The 26,362-nt window shown below is 36.0% G+C and overlaps 1 pseudogene; it reads right to left on the bottom strand.

Moving 5' to 3' along the window:
- Nucleotides 1-11,370: 11,370 nt before the first annotated feature.
- Nucleotides 11,371-12,417, bottom strand: LOC122232816 (annotated as a pseudogene).
- Between the last annotated feature and the right edge of the window lie 13,945 nt (nt 12,418-26,362).

The following is a 26,362-nucleotide window of genomic DNA, read 5'->3' on the forward strand; positions in this document are numbered from 1 at the left end:
TATGGGCAATTTAATTTATTCAGTTTCTTCACCTGTAAAGTAGGTGTAGCCAGAAGCAAATTACCTCAGTCTCTGAGGGTTGCTTACACAGAATGTTGCTTCCTTTTTCCTAACAGAAAATAATAATAGTAATAATAATTATTGCTATAGCTATACCTGTCATGAATATATTCAGCTGCAAGTAACAGAAAACCCCACTAACATGGCTGAAACATACCTTTAAATACATGGCACCTTATGTTTTCCCAGCTCCTAACCCTAGCATATGGTTTTTGTTCATTAGATGACAGGATACATGCAGCACCTCCAGCATCACATTTCCATCTCAGGCAGGAAGAAGGGGAAGGAAATGGGAGGACCACTGAAGTCAAGGCTGTCCATTTTAAAGACCATGCTCAAGAACCCAGTGGCTTAACCTTATAGTGCACTAGGGAAAACTCAACAGGCTACTGCTAGCTGTAAGATGTCTGGCGCATAGTGGCAGCTGAGAAAGAGCTGATGAATCAACTAACCAAAAATAGTGCTTCAATATTAATCAGTTTTAAGCATCTCATATACATTAATTCATTTAGTCTTCACAGTGAAAACTGAGGCACAGGTTAAGTTATTGTCAAAGGCCACCTTCAGTACTACAGCTATTAGGTATAGTGCCTAGTTCAAAATAAAAAAAAATATTGTCCCCTCACTTAATTTCTAAAAGGTGCACTTTCCTCTTTGCTGACCCAGTCTTTTTTTTCTTTGTTTAATGTTTATTTTTGAAGGAGAGCTAGAGACTGAATAGGGGAGGGGCAGAGAGAGAGGGAGACATAGAATCTGAAGCTCTTTGCTGACCCAGTCTTAAATCAAGGTTCATGTCTCAGTGATTAGAATTCAGGCTGTATACCTATTCACATTTGCATCCTTGGCTTGGAAGTTTATGTGCAGAACATAGTCCTAACAACTGTACTTAGGAGCTTAGTTCACACTGGGCCAGTGGAGCCAAAATTTATTTGAGAGTTTGAATACCTGAACCACTCTCCTCACTAACATATTTCAGCTGCCATTCTAAGTTTATAAATGAAGACAGCAGTGGAGCATACTTCCTGGCAATATTATCTGGCCCAAGGAGCAGGAAAATTTGTTTCAGAACTTCTGCTACATCCTATTTTTGTTTACAATATATAGTGATTGCATCACAGCCGTAATTTTTAGTACAGGTTCACAGGAGGCAAATTCTGGAAGTCAAAGGCTGAGCAACAGTTAGGATTGAAACCTATCTACATAATAATGTAAAGCAGTCAACAGTATCTTCGTGAGCATAAGGGATAGTTGACAAATATAATTGTATATGTTTAAATTATACAACATGATGATTTGATACATATGTATATTATAGAATGACTACCAAAATCAAGATGATTAACACACTTATCACCTCAGTTAAAATAGGTAACTCTGTGTGTGGTGAGCATGCTTCATTTGCTCTCAACAACTTTCGAGTATATAATACTGTATTATTAACTCTAGTTACCATGCTGTACATCAGAGCCTCAGAACTTATTCATTTTATAACTGAAAATGTGTGCCCTTTGACCTACACCTCCCCATTTCTCTCTCCCCCTAACCCCTGGTAATGACCATTGTCTTCTCTGTTTCTATGGAATTAGGGTTTTTTTGTGTGGGTTTGTGTGTGTGTGTGTGTGTGTGTGTGTGTGTGTATGTGTGTGTTGTTTAGAGTCCACATAAATGATATCATACAGTTTTTGTCTTTCTCTTTCTAGTTTATTTCTGTTACTATTAATGCCCTCGAGATTCCTTCTTCTTGTCACACATGGCAGGATTTCCTTTTTTTTATGGTTAAACAATATACCATTATATCTATCTATCTGTCTCACATTTTCTTTATCCATTCATCAATTGAAGGACATTTACATTATATACATATCTTGGCTATTGTGAATAATGATGCAATAAACACGACTGTACAGATATTTCTTGTAGATATTGATTTAAATTCCTTTAGGTATATAACCTGGAGTAGGATTGCTGGACCATATGGTAGTTCAATTTTTAATTTTTTAAGAGTTTATTTATTTTCAGAGGGGGGAGAGAGAATGAGTGAGTGGGGGAGGGGAAGAGAGAGAGAGAGAAAGAGAGAGAATCTCAAATCTCTGCGCTGACAGCACAGAGCCTGACTCAGGGCTTGATCTCACAAACCATCAGATTGTGACCTAGTCCAAAATGAAGAGTCAGATGCTTAACGAACTGAGTCACCCAGGCAACCCAATTTTTAACTTTTTGAAGAATTTCCATACTGTTTTCCATAATGGCTACACCATTTTATATTCTCAGTAGTCTCCACATCCACATTCTTGCTGACTCTTGCTACTCTTGTATTTTTGACAATAGCCATCCTGAGAGGTATGAGGTGATAACTCATTGTGGCTTTTTCATTTCCCTGATGATTAGTAATACTTAAAACCTTTTTATATAACTATTGGCTATTTGTATGTCTTCTTTGGAAAAATATCTATTCAGGCCCTTCACCCATTTTTATGGGATTATGTTTTGTTTTGATACTGAGTTATATGAGTTCTTTATATATTTTGGATTATATTATCAGATATATGGTTTGCAAATATTTTCTCCCATTTTGTAGGTTACCTTTCCAATTTATTTTCTTTGCTGTGCAAAAGCTCTTTGGTTTATTTAGTTCCATTTATTTATTGTAGAATAGAGAGCCCAGACGTAAACCTATGCATATACCATCAACTAATGTTTTCAAGCATACCAAGAATATGCAATGAGAAGAAAGTTTATTCAATAAATGATGTTGGGAAATCTGGATATCCACATGCAAAGGAATGAAATTTGACCCTTATCTTATACCTCTCACGAAAATTAACTTGAAATGGATCAAAGACTTAAAGACCCAAAACCATAAAAGTCCTAGAAGAAAACCTAGGCAAAAGATCTTTGACATTAGTCTTAGCACAATTTCTTAGATGATACATCAAAAGAATAGGCAACAAAAACTAAAAAACGTTACTGCCTTGGAAGCTACAAGGGAAATCTTCAAGGAGAGTAGTTTCCAAGCCTTCTAATGTCTGCATGAATACACATTAGAGCTCTGTTCAGGAGTGTGGCTTATTAGACAATTGCATAAATGGGTCTGAACTCCATATCTAAGCCAATATGGAACAGAAGAGAAAAATCACAGGAACAAAGCTATGGTGGGGTAGAGGGAATTATTTTTCAGTAGACTCAATACCCGGAGCCAGAAATGAAAAGAAAACCATAAGCTTCCCAAAGGCTTGTAACAAATTTTGAGGAAGGTAGAACCTCCTGCAGAATCTGAAATGGGGGGATTAATCCATTATATAAGTGCCTAAATGTATTTCAAATAAAGGATGACATGGCTGACACCTGGCTGACCTAGATATAACAATGATGCCTATTTTTAAGATTACCTTAAGCATCAACCTATAAAATAAGTAAAGTGCTTTATAAACAGCAAATTGCTATATAGGTGTTAATTACTATTGCTGCTTTCATTGTTCTCTTCATTGTTGTTATTTTGCAAGCATTTAGCTCAGGGCCTTGCATATTGTAAGTTCTTGCATTTTATAAATACAATTATTGACTGGCTGGATTAAAAAGAAAAACTGACCTATCTATTTTCTCTAGCCTGCTTTACCCCAAATTCTAGCCCCAAGGGGAGAAACAAAAATTGACAGTACAGGAGATTCCCAAGAGATGAAGCTTGCTGAAGGGACAGACAGTAGACCACACAAAAGGAGGAGTGTTGAGCTGCTTGAAGGGGCTTACTCGGTCTGTTTACAAGAAGAGCACGCATCCTGATTGTAATAAGTGAGCTTGGAGGGCTAGACAGGCTCTTTAATCTCAGAAATGACACTGTGAACTCCAGTTCACCTGCTCGATTTATTTACATTGCTTTTGCCCGCTAACAAATCCAACTCTCCATCAGATTAATCAACATTTATCAGCCAGCGGCGGGAGCATCATTTCATAACGTAAGTAAAATAGAGAGGGAGTGAAATGGAATAGAGAGAGAATAAAACTCCCATTACTCTGTGGCTATTTTATTCTCTATGTATTTTATTCACATAATGAATGATGTACTTCTGGCTTTAACAGCATAGCAACCCAGGGTTCTGTTTGTTTAATGTTTTCCCGCCAGGGACTGTGCAATTCAATAGCATATGCACAGCAGGATAAAGGAGGAGGATGGTCAAGTCTGAGTTTTGAGGTTTAAGATTGCTCAAATATACCAAAGGTGGGTTAACACCAAGTTGTCCAGAGTCTTGTGTTGTTAGTTCAAATGAATTGCCACCAATCAACAAAATAATTTGTCCATGTGGTGTTTCATTGGCCTTTATTGCAAATGAACCACTCATTTATTCAGCCATTTAAATAATCCAGCACCAACCGTGTACCAGAAATTGTTCTGGGTGCTAATGACGTAGCAGTGAACAGAAGAAAGTTCCTGTGCCCATGGAGTTTATACTTAAGGGGGATTATAAACGATAGCAAATAAATATATAATAAAATTTCATGTAGTAATACATTTTACCATGACAAATAAACCAGGCTATGGGAACAGAAACAAAGAGTGTTACTTTGGATAGGGTAGCCTAAAAGGCTGTGCAGATGTGATATTGCAGCAGAAATCTGAAGGAAGTCAAAGAACTAGGCATTTGAGTATCTGAGTGAACTGCATCCAGATGGAAGGGAAAAGAAGGAACATGGAGAAACTGGGAGGCCAGTTTTGCTGGAAAGGAGTGAAGAAAGGGAAGAATAAGAGAACATGTCAGAGAAGTAGCACTGGGATATATCATGTAAATCTATGCAACAGTAGTAGGAATTTGAAAGTGATAAGAATTATGTGGAAATTTTAAAAAATCAAGTTATGATTTTGCCCTTGACCATCCACGTAAGGACAGAAATCTGATTTATAATTCTTTACTTTTTAAATTGAGTTTTGATACTTCCCAGGTTACCAATATTTTAATGATGTTGTTGTTGATGATGATGATGATGATGATACAATAAGGCATTTCATAATTGATTACTTGGTCAATAATGACTGAGTTAGTAACAAAAAACCTTTTAGTTGAAGTAGAAGATGCAAAGAGAGAAGTGTTCAATTCATATGTGAATGGCTCAACGAATTATCCCAAAGTGAAAATACCACCAGATCAAGAAACTGAACATTATTGACATCTAGGTCTCACTTCCTGGTCTTTTGCAATCACAAGCCTCCCATCTCACCCAAGTGAATAACTCTCCTGTCTTCTAATAACATATACTATGTCTGCCTGTTTTCAGAATTCTCTATAAATGTGATATTTGCCATTTTTTGCACATAATATCTGTTCATTTTCACTGCTGTTTAGAAATCTATTGTAATATAACAGATTTATTTATCCATTTATAAATCAGGGATGTTTCCAGTTTGGGGTTACTAAGCACTGTGCTACTATAAATATTCTTGTACTTTTCTATTGCTGCACATGTTTCTGTTGGGTATACACTGAGAAGGAATTATTGGGTCATAGGGTATATGTGTTCAGATTTAGTAGAAAACGTCAATATATTTTCAAAGTGAATATACCAGTTTACACTCCCACCAGCCATTTTAGTAGGTGTGTAGTGATGCCTCATCTTTAATTTGCATTTCTCTGTTGACTAATGAGTTGAAGCACTGAGTTACAGGTTTATTGACCATTTAGAAACACTCTCTTGTGAAATATTTGATTCTCTTGCCCATTTTTTTTCTGAATTGTCTGTATTTCCCTTAACAAGTTCTTTATATACTTTGTGTATATGTGTATGTGTTGCTGAATAACTTTTCTTTCTTTTGTGACTTTTTAAGAACGTTTTTATTTAAGTAATCTCTATACTGAATATGGGGCTAAACTCATGACCCTGAGATGAAGAGTTGCACACTCCTCTGACTGAGCCAGTCAGGAGTCCCATCTTTTTTACTTTCTTAAAGTTGTCTTTCCATGATCAGAAATTCCCAATTTTAATCTAGTTGACTTTGGCAATCTTTTAATTAGAGTCTGCTGTGATTTGTTTGAGAAATCCTTACCTATCCCAAATTCATGAGGATATTCTCATAGATTATAAAATGTTGGTTTAATTTTTACCTTGAGATTTCCAACACTTAGATTTACATCTTGTTAGCATGCAGTAGTTTCAAGTCTTTCTTTTTTTTTTCTTTTCTTTTTTTTTTTTTTGCTATGGATATCTAGTTGAATCAATGCAATTTATGGGGAAGAATGTCTTCTCATTTCTTTTGCAGTACCATTTTTGTTGTAGGCGTTATTTTTTTTAATTATTTTTTTTAAATTTGCATCCAAGTTAGTTAGCGTATAGTGCAACAAGGATTTCAGGAGTAGATTCCTTAATACCCCTTACTCATTTAGCCCATTCCCCCTCTCAAAGCCCCTCCAGTAACCCTCTGTTTGTTCTCCATATTTAAGTCTCTTATGTTTTGTCTCCCTCCCTGTTTTTATATTATTTTTGCTTCCTTTCCTTTGTGTTCATCTGTTTTGTATCTTAAAGTCCTCATATGAGTGAAGTCATATGATATTTATCTTTCTCTAATTTCGCTTAGCATAATACCCTCTAGTTCCATCCATGTAGTTGCAAATGGCAAGATTTCATTCTTTTTTGATTGCTGAGTAATACTCTATTGTGTATATATGCCACATCTTCTTTATCCATTCATCTGTCAATGGACATTTGGGCTCTTTCCATACTTTGGCTATTGTTGATAGTGCTGCTGTAAACATTGGGGGGCATGTGCCCCTTCAAAACAGCATACCTGTATCCCTTGGATAAATACCTAGTGCAATTGCTGAGTCGTGGGGTAGTTCTATTTTTAATTTTTGAGGGACCTCCATACTGGTGGCTACACCAGTTTGCATTCCCACCAGCAGTGCAAGAGATCCTCTTTCTCATTCTCATTGACATGTGTTGTTGCCTGAGTTGTTAATGTTAGCCATTCAGACAGGTGTAAGGTGATACCTCACTGTGGTTTTGATATTCATTTCCCTGACGATGAGTGATGTTGAGCATTTTTCATGTGTTTGTTGGCCATCTGGGCGTCTTCTTTGGAGAAGTGTCTGTTCATGTCTTTTGCCCATTTTTTTACTGGATTATTTGTTTTTTGGGTGTTGAGTTTGATAAGTTCTTTATAGATTTTGGATACTAACCCTTTATCTGATATGTCATTTCCAAATATCTTCTCCCATTTCGTCAGTTGCCTTTTAGTTTTGCTGACAATTTCCTTTGCTGTGCAGAAGATTTTTATTTTGATGAGGTCCCAATAGTTCATTTTTGCTTTTGTTTCCCTTGCCTCCAGAGACATGTTGAGTAAGAAGTTGCTGTGGCCAAGGTCAAAGAGGCTTTTGCCTGCTTTCTCCTCGAGGATTTTCATGGCTTCCTGTCTTACATTTAGGTCTTTCATCCATTTTGAGTTTATTTTTGTGTATGGTGTAAGAAAGTGGTCCAGGTTCATTTTTCTGAATGTTGCTGTCCAATTTTGCCAGCACCACTTGCTGAAGAGACTGTCTTTATTCCATTGTATATTCTTTCCTGCTTTGTCAAAGATTAGTTGGCCATAAATCTGTGGGTCCATTTCTGGGTTCTCTATCTGTTCCATTGATCTGAGTATCTGTTTTTGTGCCAAGGAGCTATTTTTAAGCCTATTTTTTATGGGCTGTTTCTGGCTCTTTATTCTGTCTAACTCCATTAATTACTATCCTTACAGTAACTCCTGTGTTAAATATTAAAGGTTTATAATAAGTTTTAATAGGTGGTATTTTTTCTTCTTCAACATTGTCTTAACTCTTCTTGTTCTCTTATTTACATAATTTTAATAGCTTTTATTTTTAAAGCAACTTAGGATTCATAGCAAAATTAAGGGAAAGGTACAGAAATTTCCCATACATTTCCTGCCTCCACGTATGCCTAGCCTCCCTCACTATCAAAATCCTACATGAGAGTGGTATGTTACAATGAATGTACCTACATTGGTATATCATTGTTATCCAAAATTTATAGTTTACATTAGGGTTTAATCTTGGTATTGTGACAGATATATAATGACATGTGTCCACTATTATAGTATAATACACAGTAGTTTCGCTGTCCTAAAAATCCTCTCTGTTCTGCCTATCCACCCATTCCCTTCTCCCAGACCTCTGGCAACAACTGATCTTTTTACTATAGTTAACAGTTTTGCCTTTTCCGGAGTGTTATATAGTTGGAATTACACAGTTTGTAGCCCTTAGAGATTGGCTTCTTTCACTTCGTAATATGCATTTAAAGTTCCTCTGAATTTTCATGGCTTATCATCTAGGTTTATAGTCCACTTTGAGGTGTATGTATGGGTGTATATGTATGAAGGATGTAAGGTCTGTTTCTATGTATCTATATGCACTTTTTTTGCATGTGGACATTAATATTAAGGTGCTCTAGCATCATTTGCTGAAAAGACTATCCTTGTTTTTACTTTTTTCAATGATCAGTTAACTATAGTTACACAGCCTATTCCTGAGCTTTCTATTCTCTTCCATTGATCTGTTTGTCTAATCTTTTTACCAACAGCATACTGTCTTGATTATTGTAGTTTTATAATAAGTCTTAGAGTTGAAAAGTATGACTTTATTCTCCTTAACTACTACATTGGTTATTCTGGGTCTTTTGCTTCTGTGAACTTTAAAATCAGTTTATCGATAACCACAAAATAGCACACTCAGATTTTTATTGGAATTTCACTGAATCTACCAATCAAGTTGGGGCCAACTAATATCTTAACAATATTGAGTCTTTCTATCCATGAACATGGTATATTTATCCATTTATTTATTCTTCCATTTCTTTCACCAGAGTTTTATCGTTTTTCTCATATATATCTTGCACATATTTTGTTAGATTTATACCTAACAATTTAACTTTTTGAGTACTAATGTAAATGGTACTATGTTTTAATTTCAAATTCCATTTCTTTATTTTTGGTATATAGGAAAGTGACTTACTTTCCTGTATTAACCTTGTATGCTGCAACCTTGCTATAATTACTAATAAGTTACAAGAGTTTTTGGTTGATTCTTTCAGGTTTTCCAAATAGACAATCATGTACTCTACAAAGACAGTTTTTATTTCTTCCTTCCAACTCAGTATAACTTTTATTTCCCTTTCTTGTCTTATTATAGCATTAGCTAGGACTTCCAGTATCATGTTGAAAAACAGTGGTGAGAGGGAACATCTTTGCCCTATTCCTGATATCAGTGGGGAAAGTTACAGTTTGTCACCATTGACTATGATATTAGCTTCAGCTTTTTGTAGAGGTTCCTTGTCAAATTGAGGAAGTTCCCTCTATTCCTAGTTTGCTGAAAGTTTTTACTATGAATAGATGTTTATGTTGTCATCTGTTTTGTCTGCATCCATTGATATGATTATGTGATTTTTCTTTAGCTGTTGATATGACAGATTACATTGAACCTGCCTTGTATACCTGGAATAGATCCTACTTGGTCAAGTGTATAATTATCTTTATACACTGTTATATTGATTTGCTAATACATTCTTGAGGATTTTTTGTATCTATGTTCATGAGAGATATTGATTTGTCTGTAATTTTCTTGTAATGTCATTGTCTGGTTTTGTTATTAAGATAATACCGGCTTCATGGAATGATTTAAGAAATTTTTCTCTGGTTCTATCTTATCTTTGATTTTCTGTAGTTTGAAAATTATGTGTGTCATTTGTTTGTTTGTTTTTTGAATTTATCCTGTTTGGTGTTCTCTGACCTTCCTGGATCTGTGTTTGGTGTCTGACATTAATTTGGGTGTCTGACATTAATTTGGAGAAATCCTCAGTCATTATTGCTTCAAATACTTCTACTCTTCCTTCCATTCTTTCTTCTCCTGGTTTTCCATTACACACGTTATTTATTTTGTTGTTGGTTCACAGTTCTTAGATATCCTCCTTCTCCTTCCTTCCTTCCTTCCCTGTATTTTTTCCTCTTTGTTTATCTGTTTGGGAAGTTTCTATTGACATATTCTCAAGTTCAGAGATTATTTCCTCAACCATTTCCAGTCTGTTAATGAGCCCATCAAAGTCATTATTATTTATGCTGTAGTGTTTTTATTTCTAACATTTTTAAAATTCTTTCTTGAAATTTCCATCTCTCTGCTTATATTGTCCATCTGTTCTTGTATATGATCTATTAGAGCCCTTAGCATATTAACCATAGTTGTTTTAAATCCCAGTCTAGTGATTCCAATCTGATTCCAGATTTCATCTCTGGCATGATTGCTGATTTTTTTCAAATATCTTTGTTGCACCTGTTTAGATGATAATGTGATTATGCCCCTACACACACATTTTAATCTATAAAGGTATAGTATGCTGATTGTTTTTTCTTACATTGAACAAACTCTGAATTTCTAGAATTAAACACAACCTGCTTATGATGTATTTTTGTATATAAATTCAACTTTATCATTAATGTTTTATTTAGGATTTTAAATCTATATTCATGAGGGTACTGTTATTTTAAATTTATTTTGGTAGAACATCCTGGTCTTATGAAAAGAATAAAAGAAGGAGAGAGAAAGAGAAAAAGAGACATTTCCTTGTTTTATATGAAAATGTTTATGTAACATCGGAATTATTTATTTCTTAAATAATCCAATAATCCACTCTGATATTAGAGATTTCTTTATGCTAAATTTTCTTTAAAATTCTGTTTCAACTTTATTCTTATGTAATATTTATTCTTTTATCTTTTTCCTCTTTAGAAATATTTTTATCTCATTTAAATTTTGGATTCATTGCCACAAAGTTGTTTATAGTATTTTTATATCAAAATCCTAAAATATGTAGGATTTAAATATTTTTAACATTTACATTAATATTGTTTGTACTCCCTCTTTCTTATTAGTCTCCCCCAAATTTATCAATTTAACCTTTTAAATGAACCAATTTTTCAGTTTTAAAAAAATCTCTAATATATTTTCTATATTAATTTTTTCATGAATTTTTATCATTTCTCTCATTCTTCATTTAGATTTAATTGTTCTTCATATGAATTCTTAGCTCATTGACTTTTATTTATTCTTTTTTTTTTGAAGACACATTTATTCAGCATCATGATCAGACTATTACATTTAGCAATCAACAGCATGGGTGCAAAAATCATCTACATCAAAACCCTTTGTGGAATGCTTTACAATTTCCACAGAACAGAAACTAACCTGTTATACAATTAATCACAAATACAGTCCTCAAGTTTTTGCCCATACACATGAGTATTGTTTAAAACATGTCTTCTTTGTAGCATCTAGGCTCTGCCACCACTGTGCTTGGCTGAGTTCACAAATCCGTTGTAACCTGTAGCTTCCCTGTCACTTCTCTGGCTCTCCTCTCCTGCTAAGCTTTGTTTCCTGGCAGTAATCAAAACCTTCTACCACTGCCACAGCTACTGCTGCTGCTGCTGGAACCACCATAGCCACCTTGGTTTTGTGGTTTGTCAAAGTACTGGTCTCCACCACCACAGGGGCCACAGTTTCTGTCTCCAAAATTTCCTCGTTTCACGGGTCCAAAATTCGAAGACTCATTGTTGTAATTGCCAAAATCATTATAGCTTTCCACCTCCAAAGTTGCTTCCATCATTACCAAATCCGTTATAGCCGTCCCCACTGTCACCATATCCACCACCATCTTGACTGCCACCAAAGCCACCTCACCCACTGAAGTTTCCTCCAGAACCAAAGCTGTCATTCCTACCAAAACCACTTCCACAACCACCATCAAAGTTTTCAGAACCACTTCAACTTCTTTTGCTGGATGAAGCAGTAGCCATCTCCTGCTTAAATAGAGCTTTCCTTACTTCACACTTGTGGCCATTCACAGTATGGTATTTTTGAACAACAATCTTGTCTACAAAGTCATGGTCATCAAATGTTACAAAAGCAAAGCCTCTCTTTTTGCCACTGCTTCAGTCAGTCATGATTTCAATCAGTTCAATTTTCATATACTGTTCAAAACAATCTCTTAGATGTTCTTCATGTATCTTCTTTAATGCCACCAACAAAAATCTTTTTCACAGTTAAGTAGGCACCAAGTCTTTGAGAATCTTCTCTTGAGACAGCCCTCTTTGGTCCTACAACTCTTAATCCATCTTGTGTGGCCTTGCATTCATGGCTGCATCCACCTCTTCCACACTGGCATACATGACAAACCCAAAGCCTCTGGATTGCTTGGTGTTTGGATCTCTCATTACCACATAGTCTGTAAGCATTCCCCAATGTTCAAAATGGCTCCTCAGACTCTCATCAAACCACTGATGAAAACCTCTTGCAGCTGTTCAGGCTCTTTGGAAGACTCAGACTTAGACATGATGGCAGTGGGAGGGGAGATATTTGCAATGCTTACTCGGCAGGGTCCACAGGCAGAAAGCTTTTTTTTCTTAACAAATACATGTAAGGCTATGAATTTTCCTCCAGTCACAGCATTAGTGATAACCCATAGGATCATGTAGGTCATATTTAAAAGTATTTTCTACTTTCAAACATGATTTATTAATCGTATTGTTATTTATAAGTGTAGGTTATTTATAAGTGTGTTGCTTGGAATAGAAGCTGTTGAGAATTTTATAAAGTGTTTTTTCCCCTGTAGCTTAAATCCACTGTCATCAAATAACATATTCTTTGTGATTTTAACCCATTATCTTTTGTTGAGATTTGCTTTGTGGACTATTTATATTGTCATGTTTTCAATTAAAATAATTGACATGTATTCTCAATTATTAAGTACAGCATTCTGTATATTTCAAACAGATCAGAGAGTGATTTACTGGGCTGAGCAAATTGAAGCCAGAATTTTCAGGAGTTTTATTAAACGATGTAAAACCAGGAGTAAGAGAAAAAGCCTGCAGCTCAGGGGAATTTGAATCATAAATCTCTGAATAAACCTAGGACACCTGAAGAGTGATACATTCACTGGTGAGTTAGGAAAACAAAATGCTCCCCCCCCCCAAAAAAAAAACACAAAAAACAAAAAAGAAAAAAACAAAAAACTGCCTCTTTTGCTTTAGTAAGGAGCAGGAAAAAAAATAAAGGGAGGAAAATGTTCCTTTCACATGAGTTTAGGAATGAACATCACAATCATAATTCATTAAGTACATGGAAAATCATTCCACTATGCTTAAGGGTCAGAAGTAATAAGATCATTTTACCAAGATTTGCAAACATTGAAGATACCTAAACTATAATATTAATAATATAAATATGTTTAAAAATTAAATAGAGGGAACTTCATAAAAAAATAAAAAAGAGAGTGTAAAATTAACAAGCCATATTGGTAAAGAATCAAATGAATTTTGTAGAAATTTAAAACATGATAATTGAAATCCAAAATTCAGTGGAAGGTTAATATAGCAGTTTACAGATAGATGAAGAGAGAATTGATAAATTGAAAGAGGTCTGAAGAAATCACCCAACTAGAGAAAAGAAAAACATAAAACAGACATTAAGAGAGGATGAATGAAATTATGGGGTCCAACATGCATCTTACTGGATTTCCAGATAAGGACAGAAATGAAGAAGTAATGATTATAGAATACTAGCTGAGAACTTTTCATAACTATTGAAGAGCACTTAATATTTAGAAGACTCAGTGAATATCTGGCAAGAAAAATGGAAATATATTTATGTCACAGGAAAACTACAGAATGTCAAATTTATCATAATTTTATAATTATGATATTGTGGTATTGTCACAAGGATAAACATAAAAAGAATAAATATTTCAGAAATATAGCCACACATATAGGAAAATTTTATGATTAATGGGACTCCTATAAGATAAGAAAAAGGCAAACTTTCTAATAGAAAAGTGGGGAAAAAATATAAATAACTATTATATAAATATTTAGGAGGAAAAATAAGTGACTAGTGCATGTAAAAACAAAAACAAAAATTCAATCTTAATAAATAGCAGAGAAATAGCCTGTTTAACGTCCTTGATAAAAGTGGAGAGCAAAAGAACTCTTAGACATGACTGATGGGAGTTTAAATTGGTAAAACTTAGGAAAACCATTTGAAATTAGCCACCAAATTGAACCTACTATAACATGGGAAGCCATACATATGGGAGTATCCAGTTTACCCTTATTCTCTTAGAGTAATCTTTAATACTACTCCCTTTAATTTTTCAAAATGTTTCAGGTTGAACAATACACTAACTTATCATCCTACTTATGACCCAATAAATCTACTTCTAGATATATTTAACTAAGAAAAATTCTTCTTCACATATGCCAGGATAATTCTATGAGGATGCTTCTAGGAGCATTATTTGTAATAGCAAAACTTGATATCAAACTAAATGTCTACCAACAGCAGAATGAATAGATAAAGTTAGATAGGTTTTTAATGCTGGAGTACTATGTAGAAATAGAAATAAATAGATCTTTACATACAATATGGAGTAAAAACATTGTTTGGGTGAAAGAAGGAAGTGACTAAAGAATACATGTTTCTATTACCATGACATTTAAACATAGGCAACCTATATAGTAAGTCATATACACACATGTAGCAAAATAATTAGCAATTCAAGAAAATAATTCATATAAAATTGAAAATAGTAGTTATTTCTCACAAGAAATAGGAGATTTAAGGGAAAGTATATGCTGAGGATTTCAAATACACCGGTTTCTTCTTTAAGCTGGGGTGGAACTACTGAATAATAATAATAATAATAATAATAATAATAATAATAATAAGATATACCCTTTAAAAAGTATGATGTATTTCACATTTAAAATCATTATTAAACTGAAAATTTGATAAGATATTATTGATTTTTATCTTTTTCACCCAATACCTATACTTACATGTCTTTCTCAGTTGAGTGGGTAATGTTCATATTGATTTTAATGGCTCTTTTGTGTACCTTGGATAATAACTTTTAACCCATAAATGTGTAGGAAATAACTTCCTCCTGCTTGCTGTTAGCAAAAAGTAAGTTCATAAATATAATTTTGTTTCCTTTAAAACAATACAATACCCCCCCATTATTGTGTCCAATTTAGAAGTTTGAATTTTTGGTTGTTTCATCATTTAGAAAAGTGCCAGTTTTGCTTCTATACTAATGATATTACCTGAAAATAAATGGCATTCTTTCATTATATCTTCACATATTGGACTCAAGAATCATCAGTTGCTCATTTAGAAAAGCCTTTTGGGATTAGTCAGAGAAATATCTCTTCTTAGAAACAGCAAACTCAGTCCTGGGTGGGAGTTAATGTGACTGCTTCCACATGCCAAGCCAATGGACCATACAGCTGAAAATAGATGCAAGACTCCTTGACTCCAAGTCAAGGCAGAGAACCATTCACATGAAGAGCTTTCAATGGGCATGCTCATGTGCTTGTTCAGGATAAAAACAAATACATATGTAGCTTTAAACTGCCAAATAAAATAACCCTATGCACTATGCTCTTGAGATGTGAATGACTGGATGGCATATCAACGTTAGGAAATAGGGGAGCCAGGCATAACTGCTAGTTACGCATCAGTGATAAACAAAGTTGGATAAATGTATTAGGACTCAGATTACAGCTCAAAGTTAAGAATGGCCACCAAGGAGAGGAAAATAGCAGGGACTAATATGTTGTAATGAAACAAACCACATGGCCCCACCACACACATGCCACCCTGTGCTGCATTAATTGTTCCTGTAGCTTTCATTTTGAGTGGCTACCTTGGCCATCAGTGTAATGGGTAGTGGAAGAAATTACATATTACATTTAATTGTCACATTGAGCAGCACAGTGATGCAGGCTTTCTTGGAATTTTAATAGAGTGACCTGGATGGCTTGCCAGCTAATATAAAATCAGCCTCCTAACTACTTTCTTTACTGCTGTCTTGATGACTTCAACTGATAAACTCTTATGACCTTTCTCAATTTAATTCAATTTGTTAGGCATTTCAAATGGAATTTTTCTACACAAATTAATGGTAAATGAGGGATCCCCCCCTCACCAACTACCCCTCCCTCTTTCCTCCAGGAAAGATTACAGTAGATGAATTGGAATATAACTGGCTAAAATTGCATAAATGTTCAGCATTAACTCATGCAAGGCAGCTTGCAATTTTATAGTGCAAAATACTTCCCAAAGTGTTGGTCTGGGGTGAATAACTAAAACAAAATTTGAGGTTACTCTTGTGTTTGATGGAAAATTAAATTCTGTGGTTAATAATATGGCATTTCAGTTCAGACAGACATAGGTTTGAGTCCTGGTATGACTATTTAGCAACTGTGTTCTAAGTAGACAAGTTGTTCAGCGTCTCTGAATGCCAGTTTACTTAACATGAAAATGGGAGCCATAATGCCTATATCATATAATGATTATAAGAATGTAATGAGAAAATGTACATAAAGCACCTAGCATGGTGTCTGGCACATAAAAGTGCTCAATAACTGGCTCATATTTCTGCTTTCCACTGTTACGCCCCATCAAAATCTATCTCCCATAATCTGCATCTCCTGCTGTCCCTTGGTTCTTCATTTCAGCCAGATGTTCTTAGGTAATACTACGTTTAATTAGTCAGGCTGGGATATGTTCCTGTGCAAATAAATCCTATAGCAGCCCCGAGTCTCATAGACATAAGGATTAGTATAGTTTTGTAGGTCTCTAACTCTGGATCCTGTGGACCCCTGGAAGCGGCATTAAGGCAAAGCCACCCAGTTCCAGAGCCTTCAAATGTCTTTTCTTTCTCCAGAGTTAAACTGGTGGATCAGATCTATTTTTAGCTGAGGATACCAGGGTGAACATGGACTTGTCTTACAACAACTCTAAATACTGAAGGGATGCTTCCTAATTGTCCTAAGCCTGGAGAACATGGCTGATCTCACCCAATTCCAGATTTTGAACAATCCTAAATATGAAAAAGACTACCTAGTACAGTTAGACAAGCTATTACCCATCCCATGCCAGGTGAAAGAAAGCTGGTCATGCTCAACAGTTGAAAAGGAACAATTAGCACAGTAACCATGTTTGTATACTGCCTCCTCTTGCTAGCCTTACTCTACCCTGGTCAAAAATTTGAATTATGGACTTTCCTCCTTGATATGAAATATGACTCAAAAAATCACAAAACTGTTTTTATCCATGATCATGAAAACAAAATTTTGAAGGAGGAGACTGGATAGAATTGTGAGTCTTAGTTTAATTAAGGACACTTTCATTCTTCATATCTGCCTGTTTGTCTTTAACCACAGTCCAGTGGGGAAATGGCTACGAGGTGAGATGTTCCCACATTCTTCCTAAGTATTCTCATCATCACTTTCCTCCACTGATCTCAACTACCCCCACAATGCATATCACACATTTTGCCCTCCTTTTCCAATTCCATTCTTCACTTAAACACTTCTTTCTACTAAGCCCAATGAATGCCTCAAACATGTAGTAAGCCAGTGCTATTACAATCCCTTAGTTTTCTTCACTAAAAATAGCAGACACATAAACTCCCTAATATCCCCATCGCCACTAATGGAATTCCAGCCTCAAAGATTTTAACAGTTATCTCCTTTGCAGTCCATGCTACTGAAACGCCTCCTGCTCTGCCAGCTCAGGTGTCATTATTTGGGAAATATTACTTCTCAACAATTTCGTTTTCTAGTTGTTTGCTTTTTTCATTATTTGCAGTTCAGCAGCTATTAAGATCCAGTGCTGTGGAAAACAACAATAACAACAAAAGAGCAGCTTAATAACTAAACTTAAAAACCAAACTAGTCAGCAGCGAACAATGCCTTGTCAACATTTCTAAATGGAGCAGAAAGAAGGCGAGCCAAAAGGACAGAGAGAGGGCAAAAGAGAGAAAGGGACGCTTCCTGATGGATGAGTATGCATAAGTGCTTCAGATAATGGCTAAGAGGTACAGTCTGTAGCACATTAAAGAGGAGGAGGAGACAAAGTGAACAATGGCCTTGGAAGGGGACCCCAGCAGTGTGATATGGACAGATGCAAAACTTGGTGAATTGCTGAAGTCAATACAGGTTTCCCCTACTATCCGAAAGTAGAGCGTTCTTATGAAAACTTTCATAGGCTGAAATGGTGTAAAGTGAAAAGGCAATTGCCATCAATTTATATGGAAAAAATTCTGAGCATTCTCAGGACCAAAAATACCCTCTCTTAGACTTCTCTAATATGTTAGGACACATCTTGCTAATGGATACACAAAATAAATTGAGATAAAGCACAGATACTCACACAGTTCAAAGCTTTGGCAGTTGATGCTGAGATGCTGAATATACTTACCATGGAAGAAATTTGACAGGCCACCTTTGCTGCCCAGGGTGTGCGCTGTCTCTATATACTGGCTTGCTGTAATACAAATGCTCAACACTATTTTTGCTCTTCCTCTTTTTCATAAAAGCAAAAATTTTCTTCCAATTAGCAAAAACAGGCACTAATGGAGGTCTTTCACAAAAATGGAGTGGCATAATACAAACTTTTAAAAAGTGGGGGTATCTGTAGTTTCTCTCTGGGGATTCCCTATGCAAACAACCTTCATTTTAGGACTCTTTCCCCCTCTGAGCATCCCACCTCCCTTCTGTGTCCTGTTCCCACAGGACTTTGCCCTCAGATAGATAAAATAGATCTCCCAGCTGATGAGAACTTAATACCTTCTCCTTCCCAAGGGTACTTACTGGGGCAGCAGATAGTCTGGGAAACCCAAAACCTTCATGTTCCAAAGTAAAACACAACAGATTTCAAGGAGGAGGAGATATTTTGGGCCTGTAGAGTTTTTAAGTCCCTATCAAACCACTCCCCAAAGGCATCTGTCTAATAAGTAATACATTTATTCTTAAATAGACTTCTTTCGTGTTTTATATTTTAAGAGTAAAGGACACAGTAGTGACTCAGTGTGGTGTCAGGTTCAGGATTAGCACCCACCTTCCAATTTCCTCTGAATGGCAGGGTGGGAGGAATCCTTCTTCTGGCTTACTGTTAGAGTTGAGGTCAGTTTGAGTGGGCCAAATAGACCACCCACAAACTGCAACAAATAACAATCATCTATTCTTCTTAGGCCGTTATTCACTGTCTCACCCAAAGTAAGTGATTAAAAATTGTGATTTCTTTCACATTACAAGGAAGCTGTCAAACTTCAGCCTCTCATCATGGTTTTACAAGGTTGTGTTGAAAGGACAAAATCCCACATATTGAATTTGGCTCTCCACCATTAGCCTGAAATCATCAAATCAATGCTGGAGTCAAAACCTGCAAGAACAAATTCCCTAAACGGCATTTTGTGTTTCTACTGACATTGTCTAATAGCCTTAATTCAGTCTCCTCAGCCCTTTTTTTCAGTACCCACCACCATGACTTACCCAACATTTTGCTCCCCCCAAAATTAAACTGTCTTGCCACCCTAGTGTCATTTCCCAAAAATCTAATTGAAAAGCACCACCTTTCTGAAAACTATGCTCAAAACTCACCTCCAGTTAGACTCCTCCTCTGCATTTCCCCCATATGCTTTATCTGCCACCTTTGTCAACAGAGTAACTTATTGGCCATCTTTAGTTGATCCTGACTATGTGGCATCTGCACATGGATATTTAATAAAGATAATAAACATGTCATTTCAAAACCAACTCACTTTCTCCTAAGTCAATGGAATCATATGAGTCCAGTAATACGAAGTTCTGAAACAGGTAAAAAGAGCTTAGAGTAAGGAAAAAAATTATAAGATTGGTTGTTTCTGGAGATGGGCTGGGCTGGGCTGGGAGGAAGTATAAAGAAATTTTCTAGGGCAATGGTCATGGTCAATGTTTTGATAGGAATTTGGATTACACAGATGTATACAATTATCAGTTCTAATAAATGTACACTTAAGATTGCTGCATTTCACTGTAGGTAAACAAAGAAAAAAATCAACTGATTTCCAATCCTTCAGACCAGTTTTTACTTTAGTAATTCTCAGTCTTGTAAAAGTTTATCATTAATTCTTTCACTCAGAGTGAAACATTGGAGTCAACTGTGGTTTATGTTCTATCAACAATCCTGTTGGCTCAAACTTCAAAATGTTATTGAATAATATTTTAAGTTTTGTATTACTGGTATCCTTGTACAAACCACCATCAACTCTTCCATGGACCACTATAGACCCTCTAACTGGTCTATTTATTCCCACTCTTGTTCCTGATTTCTCCCCCAGCTCCCTTGCCAAGTCTCTAGTTGTGTAACACTTACACTGTAAAGCATAAATCACATCATAGTTCTCCAATTTTCCAATTGTTTCTCATCACAATTAGAATGAAATAAAAATTAGAATATATTTCCTCCATGGATTACAAGGTAGTAAGTTATCTGACTCCTGACAAACTCTAAACTCATTTCCAACCTCTTACTCTCAACTCCACTCTTGACATACTTGCTATCCTATTATTATTCTATGAAGCACACTGCCACCTCTCTGCCTAGAGAACACTTTCCCAGGTAATAGCACACCTTACTCCCTCACTTCAATCAAGTCTTCATCATCTAGTTTTACCTCTCAAGAGAGGTCCTCTTGATGACTTCCCCTAAATTAGTACCCCCATTACTCTACCTTTACCCTATATCCTATTTTGTTCATAGCACTCATCACACACACACACACACACACACACACACACACGAGATAGAGATGGAGATAGATGATAGATAAAAGATAGATAATTATAAGGAACTGGCTAATGCACTTATGGAGGCCGAGAGGTCCCCTGATCTGCTTTCTGCAAGCTGGAGATCCAGGAAAGCCTATGGTGTAATTCAGTTTGTCTGAAGGCCTGAGAACCAGAGAAGCTCATGGTATAGATTCCAGTCTTGGTCTGAAAGCCTGAGAACCAGGAGCTCCAAAGGCAGGATAAGATCAATATCCCAGCTTCAGTAATTAGGCAAGAAGAAAAATAAATTCTTTTTTTTCCTCTGCTTTTTGTTCTACTCAGGTCTGCAACAGATTGGATGATTCCCACCCACATTGATAAGGACAATCTGCTTTACTGAATCCACTGATACAAAAATGCTAATCTCATCCAGAAACAAACACAGCCAGAAATGTTTAATCTGAACACCCTGTGATAGGTCAAATTGACACGTAAAATTAACCATCAAATCTATTGAAGTAAAAACCTTATTTCATTTGCTGAAATACTGCTATTAAAATTCCTGGAGCATAATAAGTGATCAATAAATACCCCCATTTTAAGCGTTTATTTTGAGAGAGAGGCTGAGGGAAGAGAGGGAGAGAGAAAATCCCAAGTGGGCTCCACGCTTTCAGCCCACGTCTCAAGAACTGTGAGATCATGACCTGAGCCAGAATCAAGAGTCAGATGCTTAATTGACTGAGACACCCAGGCACCCAAAGAAATACATTTTAATAAATAATACGTTTTTAGTAATGAATGATTTTTAAAATTCTCTGTGACAGTCTAAGATGGCCACCATCAATTCCTTTCCTCTCTGTAAATTCATATTCCTCCTTATATAGAAAGAAGCTGAATCTCTGTTTAAATCTATACAGCCTTTAGTGACTTGCCTTCACCAATAGAATGCAGAAGAAGTGATGTTTTGAGAATTCCAGTGGTAGGTCAGAAGACATATGAATATCTTAGAACACTCACTTTCTGACTCTACTTTTAGAATCCTAGTTATTATACTGAGGGCCAAGTTGCTAAAAGAGACCACACGTAAACTACCCAGTTGACAGTCCAGTTAAGATACGGGATGACAGCTAGCATCAGCCAAATGTCTTATGAATGAGCCATTTTAGATGCTCAGCTGAGTCAAACTTTCAGATAACTTGAGACCCAGCCACCTTTTGATGACAACTGCATAAAAGATCCTACACAATAGCTTCATAGCTGAGTCCAGTCAACCCATAAAATCATGAGAGCTGTTGTTTTAAGCTACTGAGTTTTGGGAATACTTTGCTGTGCAGAAATAGAAACCAGAACACTCTTTAAAGTATACTGTTCCTTCAACTGTTTAACCTCAGTATGTTTTGTAATTGTGTACCTCGATACATAAATATACTGATTCAGTGACATTCTTTACATCTTCAAATGATGCCTATGAGTGTTAACTTCTAGATAGACCACATCATCCTCCATGCACCCTCCACAAATACCAATATTATAATAGGATGTACAATATCTGAATAAATATACTGACTGAGGGAAAAAAAGACTAGAGGGAAAAAAAATGACAAATAGGCAAAAAGCCAAAGAGGAAACAAGCTACCTTTGGTCAAAGTCTTTTGGATAACCAGAAAACAGAATCTGAGTTAGAAGGACCAAAAACCTAAGTCCAGTCAGGGACTTATATTGGTTCTTGGAATTCCATAAAAATGACTTATGAGGTCATAGCAAGAAATGAACATATTATGAACCTAGGGATAATCCACAGTGGTTTTTTTTTTTTCACTTTTTGGTCTAAGAACTCTTTACTCTGGAAAGAAAGAAAGAAACAAAGAAAGACAGACAGACAGAAAGAAAGAAAGAAAGAAAGAAAGAAAGAAAGAAAGAAAGAAAGAAAGAAAGGAAGAAAGGAAGAAAGGAAGGAAAGAAGGAAGGAGCGAGCTGCGGCAAAGAGTTTTTTGTTTATAGGGGTTACAATGATTGATATTTACCTAGTTAGAAAGCAAAACCTATAGAATGCTTAAAGAAGAAAAAAGAAGATGATCAGTGCAAACCAAAATGTAGCAGTTCAGTGGGGAGGGAGACCTGTTTTGGCACAACAGTTTGAAGGGGTTTTTTGAAAGACTTGGACCTCATGACAGGTATTAGACAATAGGTGAAATTCGATGAGACAGAGCAAGTCCAAGGGGTACTTGAGGCAATGTCTTGGGAAGACATATGTTGAGAATGATACATGCAAAGTTGATAAAGGAGGTTTAATTTCTTGGAGCACTAAATAGTGCTAGAGAATAATAGAAGATGGGCCGGAAAGAGGACTTGAAGTTTGACCAATTACCGAGTAGTAATGTGTTCCTCTCCCTAGAGTGTGCTTATAAATTCCATTTGGCCAACTTTAGAGTTAGTATAGGATATTGGTTGAATATACTTATCCTGCAATCAGACTGCCAAAGTTTAAATCCAAACTTCCACATTTGCTAGTTGTGTTGCTTTGGGCAGATTACTTAACCTCTCTGTGTCTCAAATCACTGTCTCTAAGAACAGGATAACAGTAAGAGTGATCTCTTAAGGTTGTTGTGAGAATTACATATCTGTAATAATGCCTGGCTACATTGTGAGTCCTTGATGAATTTTATTTAATACCATGCCAATACTATGCCAGCCAGGGAGGGAAAAATTTGCAGTGAAGTGACCATTTTGCCCTCTATATCACACTCTAAAATCTTGCTGAGTTTATTGTCACCTAAAACATTCTGTATTTTTCAAGTAACTTGCAGAAGCATCTTTGTTTATTGAGCCAATAATTTTTACTGCCCATCTTCATTATAAAAGAATGGCCTAGACAGTAACCACTTATATTTTGTCTTACAAAGGATATTTACAAATTTAAAGCTAAAATTTACAAATGTTTTCCCATGTGTCAGGTATTGTTCCATACGTGTTTCATGTGATCTTCATGACAACTTCACAAACTGCAAGAATGGATAATCAGGTCTGATCTAGTAACCAAAAGCTATGCAAGTACTGAGAAAATTCTGTGTTATCTGAAAACACCAGCAACAAAGAGAGAATTGGTGTCTGATCTCACAGATTTTATTTTCTACTATCTGGTTCTTCGACTGGAGAGTCATAAGAACTCTTTAGTCATCCAACACCTTCATTTTATGGATGAGTAACCACAAGTTCATGAACTTAATGCCATGCAATGCAAATGCTCTTTCCACTCCGTGGCTTTGCTGTGGAATGTATTTGAGGACTCATTCATAAAGATGGTTTTATCTGGCATTTGGAGATAGTAATGATTTAATGAAGTTAATGAAGTCTCCAAAAAAAGAAAAAGAAAAAAAAATTGTCTTGAAGGATTTCAGAACACTGAACAGCACCACATCTTTTCTATCTTCTTCCCACCTTCTCTGTAGCCACCCCCATTCCATTTCCCTCCATATGTTCTGCAAATTAACTTCATCACCACCTCACCAAACCTGTCACCAGATTTTGAATATTTCCTCCTGAAATCAATACTGTGTACATTTGCTGGGAAATAATCCTTTTTTACTGGGAAATAATCTTTAAGAAAAATAATATAAATGTATGTATAATTTATTAAATATTTTGAAAAATTATGCTAAAGGTTGCAAACTGTTGGAAATAGGGTAATTCAGTTTAGAATCTGTTCCCAACTGATTTTACAAAGTGACATTGTAGTTGTTGATGATTATTAGAAAAATCCTTTAACTATTTTGGATTCTGCCTGATTTTCCAAAAAGGTAAATCTTACTTGAAAAGTACCCAATAGTCATTTTAGCAACTTTCAAAAAGTTTGATGGAAAATCTGGAAAGGCTCCCAGGAATTCAACAAGCCTGATTGTGGAAGGGGCCTCTCTTAGCCTGTGTGATCTCCAAACCAGAGCCAAGATAATGGCTTCCCTGAGGATAGTGTGTAGGGAATAAAGCAGATAAAAATGAACCTCAAACGGAGGAAAGTCAATAAAGGATGTGTTGAGTTGGCCATCACAGGGATACTCACTCACTCTCAAACGTATAGGAGATTTGAGGGAGCCTCATAAATTGCATTCAGAATCACCTTCTAGAGGACAAAAGGGGACTTCACGTTGTGTATTCTAAGTGCCAGGCACAGCTCTGTAAACATATTCTAATGTAGGAGAAGTCCCAGGGCAGGAAGGAAGAGATACTTAGCACAGCCCCGAAGGAACTACACCTGCATGACGCTGAGCAAAGCCTTATGCCCCTGCAACAGAGGCTAGCATCAGAATTAGGACCAAGAAGATTTGTAGTAAGGAGTGTATCACACATAAGGAGTGTGATACAGGATCTTAGAAATACTCTAGTTCAACTTGATATTTTTATGGGTAAAGAAACTGCAGGGCAAAGAGCAGTGATTTACCCAACATCTCATACATAATTAATAATGACAACAGAGCTAAGACAAGCTTGGATAACTCGTAAGCCAGTGATGTCTGCTGTCCCTTTACTCTTTGCTGGCAAAACCAAAAAAAAATTCACTTTATATTAACTATGTTCTTTTTGGATGTAAATTTATTAAACTGAATTTACATTTCCTCTGGAGATGAAGCAGAATTCTGTCATGTGTCTGTGACCAGGTCCAGGTAGTGTACAGAGGCCATAATCTGCTCTGAAGTGTAAGGTGAAGTGATAAGACCTCAGGTCCTCCTGTGGAAATGATTTCTACTAACTCCATATTCAAACTAAGGGCATGGGTTCTGGTGGAAGACTGTATGTGCTCAACTTCTAGCTCTATCCTTTACTACAGGGACCTTGGTGAAGCTAGTTCACTTTCTTTAAATTTCAGATTTCTCATTTGTAAGACCCAAAGGCCTGATGTGAAGGCTAAATAAGATATTGCATATCAGCTGTGTGAGACTGTGGATAAAGATTTCACAAATACAGTTATGAAGAACTCCAAATATCTGGAGTAGGCTAAAAGCAAAGTTTCAACAGTGTTAGCTGCCTACAAAGTTAGGCAGATTTGTCTAGAATATTACCCACAATATGATTCTTACATACATTTCATACATATGTTGTTACATACATCTTATATCACTTTCCTTGAACTGTTATGTCAAAGTGATTAAAGCATTATCACTTGACTATATTTTCTCATCTTCTGCTTTCTGATGTGTCCTTCCGCTTCTTCTAGAATGTCCTCTGACTTTTCTGTTGATTTAAATCTTACTGATCTCAATGTCAACACAATCATCTATCTCTCTCTGAATGACTATATCCTGTAGCCTGATCTAGAACAGGGACATAATAGATGCATGTGCACTAAATGAGCTGGATGGCAAATATCACCTTAAGCATTACACCATTTTGAAACTCTAGATAACCTAGTTGAACCAGAAGACAGTGAGAGCAAGTCATCTTTTCCACACTCACTGATCTCCTATAATGTACTAAGCACCAAATGAGGCTCTGGGAATATAGCAATGAATAAAAGCAAACGTACTCTATGACCTTATGGCAGATTTAGTAGACAACAGGGCAGGCAGTCAATGGTTGTAGCAAAACTAATCTGTTTACAATTGTGGTAAGTGCAAGACAGAAAAATGATAGTGTTGTAATAACAGAAAACTGGAGGGGGTAGTAGATTTGAGTTGCCAAGGAGGTTAATGG

This window comes from Panthera tigris, chromosome D3 (assembly GCF_018350195.1).
Source record: "Panthera tigris isolate Pti1 chromosome D3, P.tigris_Pti1_mat1.1, whole genome shotgun sequence".
In the NCBI taxonomy this organism is placed as follows: domain Eukaryota; kingdom Metazoa; phylum Chordata; class Mammalia; order Carnivora; family Felidae; genus Panthera; species Panthera tigris.